This window comes from Centroberyx affinis, unplaced genomic scaffold (assembly GCF_046629955.1).
Source record: "Centroberyx affinis isolate AG114_WGS23_722 - 3 ecotype Tasmania unplaced genomic scaffold, CSIRO-AGI_Caff_v1 ptg002894l_1, whole genome shotgun sequence".
In the NCBI taxonomy this organism is placed as follows: Eukaryota; Metazoa; Chordata; class Actinopteri; order Beryciformes; family Berycidae; genus Centroberyx; species Centroberyx affinis.
The window spans coordinates 84,066-97,994 of record NW_027281020.1 but is presented as its reverse complement, the minus strand read 5'-3'; positions in this window follow the sequence as shown (position 1 = coordinate 97,994).

Sequence of the window (13,929 nt, the reverse complement as noted above, 5' to 3'; positions counted from 1 at the left end):
GAAGCCGTCACTCTGTAATGAAGACCATGAAGCGGCGTGGACGGCGAGGACGATGTGGAAACACGAGGCTGACATCCTGCTATGACAAATGTGTTAATTAGATTTGGCCTGTGGTTGTTGCCGTAATCAAATCTATCCGGTCCTGCAGAAACCGAGAGGCTGAAACCAGATCCAAAATATGTACTTTCTCAAATCTGTTTCCCCTCAAGTCTTGGCATGCGTGGGTATTTGTCCAGTGTGTGTGTGTGTGTGTGTGTGTGTGTGTGTGTGTGTGTGTGTGTGTGTGTGTGTGTGTGTGTATGTGTTACAGTAAGTTGAGTGTATATGTGTCTTTGCATATGTGTTTAGATGAGTGAGCAAACATTTCTGCAGTTCTTCTGTTCCACTCTACAATATTCTCCTCTTTTCCTTTTCTATTGTGCTCTACTCTGTTCTGCTTTACTCTAGTCTGCTCTGCTCTACCTTACGCTAATTTAGTGTACTCTACTTTATTCTGCTCTTTTTTACACTACTTTGCTCTACTCTACTGTTATCTACTTTGCTCTTCTCTACTTTGCTCTACTCTACTCTACTTTGCTCTATTCTACTCCTCTACTTTGCTCTACTCTCCTCTACGTTGCTCTATTCTACTCCTCTACTTTGCTCTACTCTACTTTGCTCTACTCTCCTCTACTTTGCTCTATTCTACTCTTCTCTACTTTGCTCTACTCTACTCTCCTCTACTTTGCTCTACTCTACTCTCCTCTACTTTGCTCTATTCTACTCTTCTCTACTCTACTCTTCTCTACTTTGCTCTACTCTATTCTGCTCTACTTTGCTCTACTCTGCTCTACTTTGCTCTACTCTACTTTGCTCTACTCTACTCTCCTCTACTTTGCTCTACTCTACTTTGCTCTATTCTACTCTTCTCTACTCTAGTCTTCTCTACTTTGCTCTACTCTGCTCTACTTTGCTCTACTCTACTTTGCTCTACTCTACTCTTCTCTACTTTGCTCTACTCTACTTTGCTCTATTCTACTCTTCTCTACTCTACTCTTCTCTACTTTGCTCTACTCTACTCTCCTCTACTTTGCTCTACTCTACTATCCTCTACTTTGCTCTATTCTACTCTTCTCTACTTTGCTCTACTCTTCTCTCCTCTACTTTGCTCTACTCTACTATCCTCTACTTTGCTCTATTCTACTCTTCTCTACTTTGCTCTACTCTTCTCTACTTTGCTCTACTCTACTTTGCTCTACTCTACTCTTCTCTACTTTGCTCTACTCTTCTCTATTTTGCTCTACTCTACTTTGCTCTACTTTGCTCTTCTCTACTTTGCTCTACTCTGCTCTACTTTGCTCTTCTCTATTTTGCTCTACTCTACTTTGCTCTACTCTGCTCTACTTTGCTCTTCTCTACTTTGCTCTACTCTACTCTCCTCTACTTTGCTCCACTCTTCTCTACTCTCCTCTACTTTGCTCCCCTCTTCTCTACTTTGCTCTACTCTACTCTTCTCTACTTTGCTCTACTCTACTCTCCTCTACTTTGCTCTACTCTCCTCTACTTTGCTCTATTCTACCCTTCTCTACTTTGCTCTACTCTTCTCTACTTTGCTCTAATCTACCCTACTCTCCTCTACTTTGTTCTACTCTACTCTTCTCTACTTTGCTCTACTCTACTCTCTACTCTACTCTACTCTTCTCTACACTGCTCTACTTTATTATACTCTTTTCTGCTCTACTTTACTGGACTCTGCTCTTCCATACACTACTTTCCTCTACTCTAGTCAACTCTAATCTGCTCTACTTTATTCTACTCTACTTCGCTGTACTCTATTATATTCTACAGTCATCTAGTTTGCTCTGCTCTACTCTTCTCTACATAATTCTGCTCTTCTCTGCTCTGCCTTACTCTACTCTCCTCCACTCAACTCTACTCCTCTCTGCTCTACTCTGCCTCTGCTCAGCTCTTCACCACTTTACTCTCCTCTGTTCTACTCTCCTCTCCTCTCTTCTCCTCTCCTGTCTCCATCTCTCATCTCCTCTCCTGTCTCCTTCTCTCCTCTCCTGTCTCCTTTCCTCCTCTCCTCTCCTCACCTCTCCTCTGCTCTCCTCCTCTTCTCTGCTCTCCTCCTCTCCTCTTCTGTCTCCTCCTCTCTCCTCTCCTCACCTCTCCTCCTCTTCTCTCCTCTGCTCTCCTCCTCTCCTCTCCTGTCTCCTTCTCTCCTCTCCTCCTCTCTCCTCTGTTCTACTCTCCTCTCCTCACCTCTCCTCCTCTCCTGTCTCCTTCTCTCCTCTCCTTCTCTCTCCTCTCCTGTCTCCTTCTCTCCTCTCCTCCTCTCCTTCTCTCTCCTCCCCTTCTCTCCTCTCCTGTCTCCTCTCCTCCTCTCCTGTCTCCTTCTCTCCTCTCCTTCTCTCTCCTCTCCTCCTCTCCTGTCTCCTTCTCTCTCCTCTCCTGTCTCCTCCTCTCCTCTCCTCCTCTCCTCCTCTCCTTCTCTCTCCTTCTCTCTCCTCTCCTCTCCTTCTCTCTCCTCTCCTCTCTCCTCCTCTCCTCTCCTCCTCTCCTCCTCTCCTTCTCTCTCCTTCTCTCTCCTCACCTCTCCTCCTCTCCTGTCTCCTTCTCTCCTCTCCTTCTCTCTCCTCTCCTCTCCTCTCCTGTCTCCTTCTCTCCTCTCCTTCTCTCTCCTCTCCTGTCTCCTCCTCTCCTCTCCTCCTCTCCTTCTCTCTCCTTCTCTCTCCTCTCCTCTCCTTCTCTCTCCTCTCCTCTCTCCTCCTCTCCTCTCCTCCTCTCCTTCTCTCTCCTTCTCTCTCCTCTCCTCTCCTCCTCTCTCCTCTGTTCTACTCTCCTCTCCTCACCTCTCCTCCTCTCCTGTCTCCTTCTCTCCTCTCCTTCTCTCTCCTTTCCTCTCCTCTCCTGTCTCCTCCTCTCCTCTCCTCTCTCCTCTCCTCTCCTCTCCTGCAGTCTGTGGATCCACCTGTTCTCTCTGCCGTCGGAGCGTCGGCTCCCTCGTTCCGGATGTGGGAACGTGAGAATACGGATTTCTTTGCAAGGAAAACAAGCCGGGGGTTTTATCGGAAGAGTCGGTCTTCTTATCCGCCGGATGGGTTTGGCGGCGGAATGCGGCGGAGCTGCAAATTCGGCCTTGATGTTCCTCAAATATGCCCGGAACAAAGGATGTGCTCGCTTCTGATGTTTTCGTTGGCTTTGTTTTCGTGTTTTTTTGTTGTTGAATGTGGTTTCGGGCTGCGTGCTTGGTGAGCGCACAAACCCAACCAAAAAAAACAGAAGCATTCCTCGAACCCCCCACCCAACCCAACCCCCCACCACCCCCCCACCCCCCCACCCCGCCTGTTGCACAACCTCCAGAGCAGGGGGTCCGTTAATATTACAGTATTAGATCGCACTTTCCTGTAATTCACCTCCTTCTGTCCACCACACACACACACACACAGAGAGAGAGACTTGAGGAAGGTATTGAGAGAAAGACTGAGGCAGAGGCAAAGAGAGAGGGACAGAGACAGATAAAGAGAGAAAGAACGACAGAGAGAGAGACAGAGAGAGAGAGACAGACGGAGACAGAGAGAGAGAGAGAGAGACAGATAAAGAGAGAAAGAACGACAGAGAGAGAGAGAGAGAGAGAGACAGACGGAGACAGAGAGATGGAGACAGAGGGATAGAAAGGGTTTTCTGGGGTGGAGGGAGGAACAGATTATGCAGGAAACCACTTCCTGGGGAAGTGTGTTTTAATGCTGACAGGGTTCCTGCGGAGGCTGTTATGCTAATCTGCCCCCTTGTTAAACGCTGCAGAATGTCCGCGGTGGAAGTGGGGAAATGCACCATGAAAACCTATAGCCCCGGCCAGGAAAGAGAGAGAGAGAGAGAGCGAGAGAGGAGAGAGAGGGAGAGAGATGGGGGGGGTACAGTGCAGAGGAAACACACAGGAAGCAAACATGGCATGTTTTTTATCCCTCCAACACCAATGTGCCAATGTTACCCCGCTCGGACCCGGCTGAGGGGGGGTGACATCTTGTTTTCAGATGCCCCCCCCTCACCACCCCCCTCCCCCCTCCTCCCACCTCCACCACCACCACCACCACACACCACACCAGATTTTACAGCTGGATGGAGAGCATCAATGGGAGCAGTGAGCGAGGGGCCAGACAATGGACACGCAGCCAGGCCGGCACGCCAACCCAGGATTTCCTGGCTTACACCACCAAAAAAAAAAAAAAAAAAAAAAAAAAGGAAAATTGTTAGACCCCTCCGGCTGCACAATAAAGAATGAAACTCTTGTATGTCCCAGGAAAAAAAGGAAAAAAAAAAAAAAACGTGGTTGGGTAATCTGGGGCCGGATCACAAAGCGTTTGTGGTGTTGGTATCAGTTTGCAGGGTGGCAGGCGGGCAGATATCAGGTGATTTTGGGGCTTTTTTTTTTTTTTTTTTTTTTTTTTTTGGCTGTGTTTGTGAGTTACTGGAACGGTCGTCCCGCCTCAGCGCCGGGCGGCTCGGGCCGTCCGACACAACGGGGCTTAAAAAAAGCAAACAAGAGGCGAGGGGAGCGGAGACTTCAAACGCAGCGCCGCCCCCCCGACATCAAACGCTCCCGGTCGGCCCCGAGCCTCCCGCTCACTGTCGCATGAGTTTGCATGGAAGCTGTCAGGCCTCGTTAACCCAGAGACGCACCGCCGGCCAGTCTGACACCCCAACGTCTGTCTGTCTGTCTGTCTGTCTGTCTGTCTGTCTGTCTGAGCGTCTGTCTGTCTGTCTGTCTGTCTGTCTGAGCGTCTGTCTGTCTGTCTGTCTGAGCGTCTGTCTGTCTGTCTGTCTGTCTGTCTGAGCGTCTGTCTGTCTGTCTGTCTGAGCGTCTGTCTGTCCGACCGTCTGTCTGTCTGACCGACCGACCGTCTGTCTGTCTGTCTGTCCGACCGTCTGTCTGTCTGACCGTCTGTCTGTCTGTCTGTCTGACCAACCGTCTGTCTGTCTGTCTGTCTGTCTGTCTGTCTGTCTGTCTGTCTGTCTTTCTGTCTGTCTGTCTGAGCGTCTGTCTGTCTGACCAACCGTCTGTCTGTCTGTCTGTCTGTCTGCCTGTCTGTCTGTCTGTCTTTCTGTCTGTCTGAGCGTCTGTCTGTCTGACCGTCTGTCCGTCTGTCTGTCCGACCGTCTGTCTGTCTGTCTGTCCGACTGTCTGTCTGTCTGTCTGACCGACCGTCTGTCTGTCTGACCGACCATCTGTCTGTCTGTCTGTCTTTCTGTCTGTCTGTCTGAGCGTCTGTCTGACCGACCATCTGTCTGTCTGTCTGTCTTTCTCTCTGTCTGTCTGAGCGTCTGTCTGTCTGACCGACCGTCCGTCCGTCTGTCTGTCTGTCTGTCTGTCTGTCTGTCTGACCGACCGTCTGTCTGTCTGTCTGTCCGACCGTCTGTCTGTCTGTCTGTCTGACAGTCTGTCTTTCTGTCCAGCTTTCTGTCTGTCTGTCCCTCTATCAGTCTTTCTCTCTCTTCAAAACTTTTTCTTTAGGTTTCTCGAGGTGTGGAGTGAAGGGGTGAGCTGAGTGAGGCTCAGCTCAGCAGTGAGAGTTGAAGTGATGCTGAACTCTGAACTCTAGTATCTTGTGTTGTGTCTCTTCCTCCATGATAAAACCCCAAATCAGTGATTCTGTGATCTGTTGCTCCGGTAGAGGAGCTGGAGAATTGTGTTTTTTTTCTCTCTCCATTCACTGCCATTGTATGGAGGAACAGTCTGAAAATCACTTCTAGCACATCAAGGAACGCGAACACAGCAGATTCTGACAATATATAAAAAAATCTTTGTTTATTAAGCCAACAAGTGTAACACTGAAATCCGGTTTAAAGTTTTCAACTTGTTCAAACTGAAAGGTTTAACATCATTAGTGGTATTATTGTTTTCTCCAAGAAAGCTTTCAAATAGTCTGTCATTTGGAAAGTTATGGAAGTTTGTGAATTGGGGGAAGAATTCTTCTCTACTTTCTTTGTATTTTGGCCAGCTAACGAGAAAGTGACTGTCTCTCTCTCTTTCTCTCTCACTCCCTGTCTGTCTGTCTTCCTCCCTCCCTCCTTTCTCTCTCTCTCTCTCTCTCTCTCTCTTTGCCCACTGCAGTAGAGCACATGGTGGGCCGCTTGGCGCTGCCACAAATCCACCCCGAATCATTCTGAGCCTTCTTTTATAAAAACCCATCAAAAGCTTTGCAGAGCCGAGCGCCTCGGGCCGGACGGACAGCAGAGACACCTGGCAGCCGCCGGGACCCACTGGAGTCTGGGAAGTGGGAAACGTCGAATCGTTCCTCGCCAGCAACGAGTCCTGTACTGAGTGTGTTTACATGCACACTAATACACCGATCACGGCCCGACTGAGGCAATGTCCCCGAATATTCCGGTGTTCATGTAAACAGCAGAGTGTGATTCCCTTAATCGGATAAAGGCCGGTTAACACTGCAGGTTTTCGCCCCAATCTTTTAGAATTTAGTTTACCCTTTGTCTGATTTCTTAAATTTTTTCGAATCTGTGCATGAGCGCAAATAGTAACCGGATAGAGAACAATGTCCCTGGAAGCAGGAAACATCTAACAGCATGGAGAAGGGCAAGACTCACTTTTGGACCGATGAGGAAACCAATTAGAGCGAAGTAATGAGACACAGACCGGATGAAGATACGCTCTGTGCGGCTCCGCGTTCAAAATCCACAAACAACCGTGAGGAAGTTTGAGTTTTATGTCACTTCCTTAAAAGATGCAATAAGCGAAATCCAATAACTTTGTAAATAAATAAAGCCACATGTGCCCACACTACGGAGGCCTACCAGGGACAAAGCACCGCACATAAAGGCTAACGGCTAAGCTAACTCCTGGAAGACCAGTCTCGCTATGACAAGTTTGCTCGTTCGCTTCATCGATTCCGTCGAATAATATAACATTTTCAGGAATCGGAGGGTTAGAGCTGCTTTTAAACAGTGAAGGAGGAGAGAAGCTAGTTTTTTTTTTCTGCTGAATGGAGCAGGAGGAGCTTCGTTCAGGAGCGGAACTTGACAACAAGCTTTAGAAAAGAGGAGAAAACAGCAACACAGCTGGATGTTGGTTTATGTCTCAAGGAAATCTCCACATAGCACACATTAGTTTCAGGATCGGTAAGAAGGTCTGATATCTGATATTATTTTGTTTTTGTGTTCAATAATAACAAAATGAATTAGAAAAATGTGTTGGAGATTTTTTTTTGTGAGATTTTGGTGTGTAGTTTGGTACCCGCATCACATTTTTCATTTCACAAGCCTGGACTCAAGCCAACCTTTTGAAAATATAAGCCATCGTTTTTGTTCTTGAACTGTGAAGCACTTTGTACTTAGAAAAGTACTATACAAAAAGTTATTATTATTATTATTATTATTATTATTATTATAAAAGAAAACAACTTTTCTGCCTCAAATAAGCGGAAAGTTTTGGGGTTTTTTTAAATACTGAGGAAATGTTAGCGAACTTTGTTGTCTCTATTCATCCTTTCTAATTCAATACATGGTAATTTGCATAAAAACACTTGGATGGAAACCCAGGTTTAGATATTCACCGCTTCACCCACTGTGAGTCCTGTGATCTCCCGAGGAGTAAAGGATGGGGGATTCCCTCATCCTTCCTGCCCTCCTTCCCTCCCTCCCTCCCTCCCTCCATTCATCCCCTACTTCCTCCTCCTCCTTGCAGGGGGACATAAGCCTCTTAAGGCTCGGGGAAGCTGAGTGGCTCACAGCATTTAGAAATATAGCTTTCGCACATCCGGCTTTGAAGAAAGAAAAGAGATGTGGGTTTTTTTGCAGTGTAAACAGGAAGAATTTGGACGTGAATTTCCATTTAGCGCGCCACCTGTGGCTAGTGTCACAGCTTAGACAGTCCAGCCTTAATCCTCCTGACCATTTAGACGACAAAACGTGAAGAGCTCATTTCCAAAAACCCAATACAATAAAAGAGTCACCTAACATGCATTATTCAAGACCTCTAAAGTTCAGGATTCAGGCTGTAAAAGTGTTTAATTTTGTCAATCGAGGACTTGGGTACGTTTGATTTAAGTTTGACCTATCGATCATTATGTATATGTGGATATTTCTTTTCTCACAGGGATGAATTTCTCATTTAGTACTTGAACTGTCTTTGAACTCAACAAAAGGTATTTTTTGTTCAGGGCCTGGGTGGTCTTAGTAGATGATTTTACTTAAAGGTATAATATGTAACATTTCCGCATTAAAATATCTAAAAAACGACTAGACCTATGTTATATATTTTTTTGAGTTGTGTACTTGCGTTATCCCAAATGTTTCCAACAATGTTCAAACCCAGAGAAATCTGTAATTTTATTCAAGGTAACGGTGTGTTTCATTTGGTCTCCTGTCATGGCGTCATATCCCCTTTACCCCCTAACTTCCGGGGAAACACGGGGAAACACCAGATGATCCGTCAGAGAGTGAGGAAGGAAGTCGGCCAACTAGCTAGCTAGCCGCTCTAGCCGCTCTGTTGTTTTTTTTCATTCTATTGTTTTTATCGCTCACTCGTGACGGATCATGATTTTCTGGTGCCGAAGCTGTCCCCGTAAAAAAAAAACTCCCATGATTATCCTGGCTGGGGCAATTCATTTTGCAGCACACAATCAAAGAAAAACATACAGAACATTAAAATTGAGTCAGAAAACACATACGGCTAAAGGAACATAAAAGACATTAAGATTTGGTCCTGAAACACATCCAGCTTAAAGGACATACAGTTTCAGTACTACAAGTTCAAACTTCGGATAGCCTCTAGGACAAAAGAGCGACCATATCTAGTCTTGCTACAGCTAGGCATCCTATACTTACGCCCAGAGGGAAGGAGGGAAAACTCAGAATAAAGAGGGTGTAGAGGGTCCTGAAGAATATCCTGAGCTTTCCTGATGACCCTCTTCTGATAAACAAGATATAGGTCATTCGGATCACAGCCAGTGATTTTAGAGCTCATCCTCACAATTTTCTTTAACATATTCTTATTCGTCAGGTTTAGATTACCGAACCAGCAAATAAAAGCAAAGGTAAGGACTGACTCGATACAAGATGAGTAAAACAATAGTGCATACATACATGTTTTAGCATGGGAGGTCCCAGTGGGAATCAAACCTATTTTTTTTTTTTTTAGAAAACTTGATGATCATGGACTTCTGCTCTGAGGTTCTGTGTCTCATTACATTTTGTGAAATAGAGAGAGAGAAACAGAGACATTAACCTTCAACTCGATTCCCAACTCAAATGAAAACCTTTTACACTGTGAGTAAAGTTTTCATTATCTTGAACACTAATGTAGCCTACTTGTACCTGTATCTCCATTTTATTGCTTTCTTGTGTTTTGGCACACACTTTTATTTAAAGTTCCATCTGTTTTTAATTGTATCTCTGTTTGTTTGTGTGTTTTTAGTTGTACCTGTTTACCTCATATATTTCATTTTATTCCTATTTTCTATTATATATATACTTTTTTATTTTATTTTTCTATCATTCATTGTGGTAGTTTCACATCACTGCTTTTGGGTTTTATTGTATGTAAAGCACTTTGTAAACATTGTTTTTAGACAAGTGCTATACAAATAAAGTTATTATTATTATTATCATTATGAGCAAAAGTGTTACATTTTGTTATTGAATGTCTGGAATCCAATTAATGTAAAAGCTGAGTGTCTCTTTTTTCAAATCAAAATCAAAATCCAAGAAACTACAGAACTACCGAACACGTACGGCAGCCAGACAGAAAACCCACCGGCAGCGGTAAAGAGCTGCTGAGCACGGAGCTGAAGCGAGGGTTCAACAAAACAGATCAAGGTCTTCTTCCCCGAGTGTAAATGCAGCCTCACAGGTGGCTGCCGCTCGCCACAGGGCGGCTCCAACATGGCCGCGGCCGGCTCTCACACAGAGGAAGCCTTTGTGCCGGGGGGGGGGAAACGGGAGACGCCGCTGATTACCGGCACCAAAGGCAAAGGATCCCTTCCTTCTTAAAACCCCGAGCGAGGCTCTGAAGCCGAACGTGCTCTTTCATCCCACCTGATTTAAAACACAAAAGCTCTTCTTGGGTTTGACACGGAGGTAGAGGTGGGGATGTGGAGCGCACTGTAAAAAAATACACCTACTGAACAAGTGATATACCGTCTTGTACTGTGCCTTAGAATTCTTCATCTTCCTTGAAAAAAATCTAACTCTTCCCCTTACTCACTCAAAGTAAAAAACAAATGCAAAAAACTTAAACTTAATGTCAGGATTTTCATGAAACAAGTGCAAATATCTTGAAATAATCTTGCTCATTGTCCTGGTATCAAGACCGCATTACCTGACTTACCCAAAATATTGTTGAGTTGATTTTTCATTGGAAACAAGTGAAATGATGTCTCGCTCATCGGCAGCTTCTCTCATTTGTTAAAAATAAGGAAAATAAGATTACAAGACTAAATACGAGATGAAATGAGTATTTTTGTGCAGTGTAGGGCTGAGGGTGAGGGATGAATCAGAGGGAGTTACTGTACAACGGATTAAAGATTACAGCAGTGTGGAGACGTGTCGAGCCTCTCTGGCTAAAAAAAGGCTAACGGTCATTTCTGGGCCAGTAGCATTTTGTGACATTGGTAAAACTTTAAATTACAGGCCATTAATGACGCAGTAATGACCAGAAATAACTAAGTAATTCCAAGTAAAATAGATGTAATAACAAGTTATAGCATTAGAATGACTGGTAGAAAAAAAAAAGGTGCTTTTACCAGTAATTGTACTCGATAAGTAGCACAACCACACACTTGAAAACTTAGAATGATGCTGGAAGTGAAGGATGAACGAGTTGAAAAAGGAAGAAACACGCTGTTATATTTATATTTATCTTCCATTCATTACTGAAAGTGACGACACCTGTGCAGAAACAATCAGTGTTTTTTCAAGAGGTTTTCATTTTCTACATAATGTAGAATACATACAATAATAAAATAATACTGACTATGTACAATATTCACATATACAAACATACTCCATAGCAACTCTACACAGATAACAGAAACAGAACGGGCCCAGCCTGGTAAAAAGGAGCTTTTTTACTTGTACATTACTCAGTTATTCTAATGCTATAAAGAGTTATTATATCTATTTTACTTGGATATTACTTAGTTATTTCCAGTCATTAATGTAATTAACAGTGGTGGAATGTAACTAAGTGCTGTACTTAACTTTACAATTTAGAGGTACTTGTACTTTACTTGAGTATTTCCATTTCATGCTACTTTATACTTCTACTCCACTACATTTCAGAAGGAAATATTGCATTTTTTACTCCATTACATTTATTTGACAGCTTTAGTTACTAGTTACTTTGCAGATTTAGATTATTAATACAAATTATAAATCAACTAATAAATTATGATATATTTTCATAGGTTAAGCTACCCAGCAGTATATAAAGTAAATTAGCTCCACCTTTACCAGCTGCAACATTAAAGTGATGAACACATTAATGCATCAATAATTATAGTCCAATAACATGATATATATGATTCTGAAATGGGCCATTCTGCATAATGACTACTTTTACTTTTGCTACTTTAAGTATATTTTGATGCTAATACTTTTGTACTTTGACTTAAGTAAGATTTTGAATGCGGGACTTTTACTTGTAACAAAGTATTTGTACACTGTGGTATTGCTACTTTTACTTAAGTCAAAGACCTGAATACTTCTTCCACCACTGGTAATTAATGGCCTCTAATTTAAAGGGTGACCGTGACCCTTGTGACCCTAATCAGTATTTTATAGTGGACCAGCCATCTGTATTGTGTTATATGTTGAAACACAAAATGATCACAGACAGAGGAGGAGACAGAGAGTTGTCTTCTAAACACAGAGAACCGATCCGTACTCTGCAAAGACCAAGAGGAAGGACGGCAGCCATGTTTGTGGAAAGAGTCTATTTGGTTTAACTGTGTAATCCTCCTTCCTGGAATCCCCCCATCCCACCCAAACCCCCCTCCCCCCCCAGGTGAGGGAGGGACGCCCGGACATCCGCTGACCATCATCATCCTGCGAAGGGGGGTGGGGGGTGGGGGGCGGTGACCCGTGGCTCCTTAAACGGCCGGAGGTCAGCCAAAACAGAGGTGTTGGATTCAGACAGGGGTTCACTGGTGAAAGGAAGGCTTTGTACGGCGGTGGAAAGCTCCCTTCCTCCCCGTCTCACTCCCTCTCTCTCTCTCTCTCTCTCTCTCTCTCTCTGTCTTACTCTCTTCCTCTGTCACTTTCACCTCTCCCCCTCCCTCTCTTTCTTAGTCTCTCTCTCCTCTCTCTTTTACATCTCTTTCTCCCCTTTCTTGCTGTCTCTCTCTCTCTATCTTATTCTCTTCCTCTGTCACTTTCACCTCTCCCCCTCCCTCTTTCTCAGTCTCTCTCTCCTCTCTTTTACATCTCTTTCTCCCCTTTCTTGCTGTCTCTCTCTCTCTCTATCTTATTCTCTTCCTCTGTCACTTTCACCTCTCCCCCTCCCTCTCTTTCTCAGTCTCTCTCGCCTCTCTCTTTTACATCTCTCTTTCTCCCCTTTCTTGCTGTCTCTCTCTCTCTCTCTCTATCTTACTCTCTTCCTCTGTCACTTTCACCTCTCCCCCTCCCTCTCTTTCTGTCTCTCTCTCCTCTCACTCTTACATCTCTCTCTTTCTCCCCTTTCTTGCTGTCTCTCTCTCACTCTCTCTCTCTCTCTCTCTCTAACAAACACATTCTCATTGGTCGCCTCTGTCTCACACCAGTGGTTTTGTTGGCGCTAGTGTTTCTCAAAATGAAGACCACATTTCCCATAAACCCCACTGCTTCCTGTCGTAAAGAGGATGTTGCTGCATGCCCCTCCCTCTCTCCATCTCTCCCTCCCTCCCTCCCTCCATCTCTCCTTTGCATCGCTCAATCTGCAGCATCACTTTCCCTCTTCCTGTTTTGTGCCGTAAAGCAATCCAGCAGATAGAGGCTGACAGTCTCGTTGTTGTTTACGGAAATTGGACTTAAGTTTCAATATTAATGTGGCGATGATTTATTGATGTTAAGACCTTTAATATCTATCTCCCTCTCCTTTCCTCTCTCTCCCTTGTTTTTCTCACACTTCCTTTCTCTTCTCTATAAATCTCTGACCTTTGTCTTCGTTTTTTTCTCCCCTTCTTCGGTATTTTACGCTCTGACCCTTCTCTCATGCTTTCTCTCTCTCTCTCTCTCTCTTACACTATGCATGTAACTCTTTACTCTCTCTCTCTCTCTCTCTCACCACACACACACACACACACACTTCCTCTTTACATTCTTTCCCTTTTTTCTCACTCTCACCTTTCCTTGCGCTCTCTCTCCTCTCCATATGTACATTTGCTGTAAATTGACATTTTCTTTATATTCCCACATCATTCCCATTGTTATACACTGCATATGCATTGATATATTTTTTTTTTAGAATTTTTCCACTTATTTCATAATGTATATATTTCATACAGTATATATTAAAACTGTCCATATCCTTCATTCATTCATTAATTTTCTCTCCCTACTGCTGTTATTATTTCACGATTTTCCAATACTTTTCATTCATTTATTCTACTCAGCATGTGTGAGTGTCGAAATTGTCGGTTGTGTTTGTTTATATAACCCATATTTACACTATTCTTATTCATATTCTGTTTTGCTTTGCTGTATCCTGATACTGTTTTGTTGCTACAACGGCCAAATTTCGACAGAAGGATCATTCGAGTTTTATCTTATCACTCTGCAATTTTGCACGTTGGCGGTTCCAAATGGCAGCAAGAGGTCCCGGTTTGACATTTAAACGCTTCAGTACCCAGAAATCCTGTGCAGTGAGGTCAGTAAACGTCTCACAGCCCGTTCATGTTCACCAACCGGCCGCTCTGTGATGCTTTATACCAAAGAGAAACCAAAGAGACGAGAGAG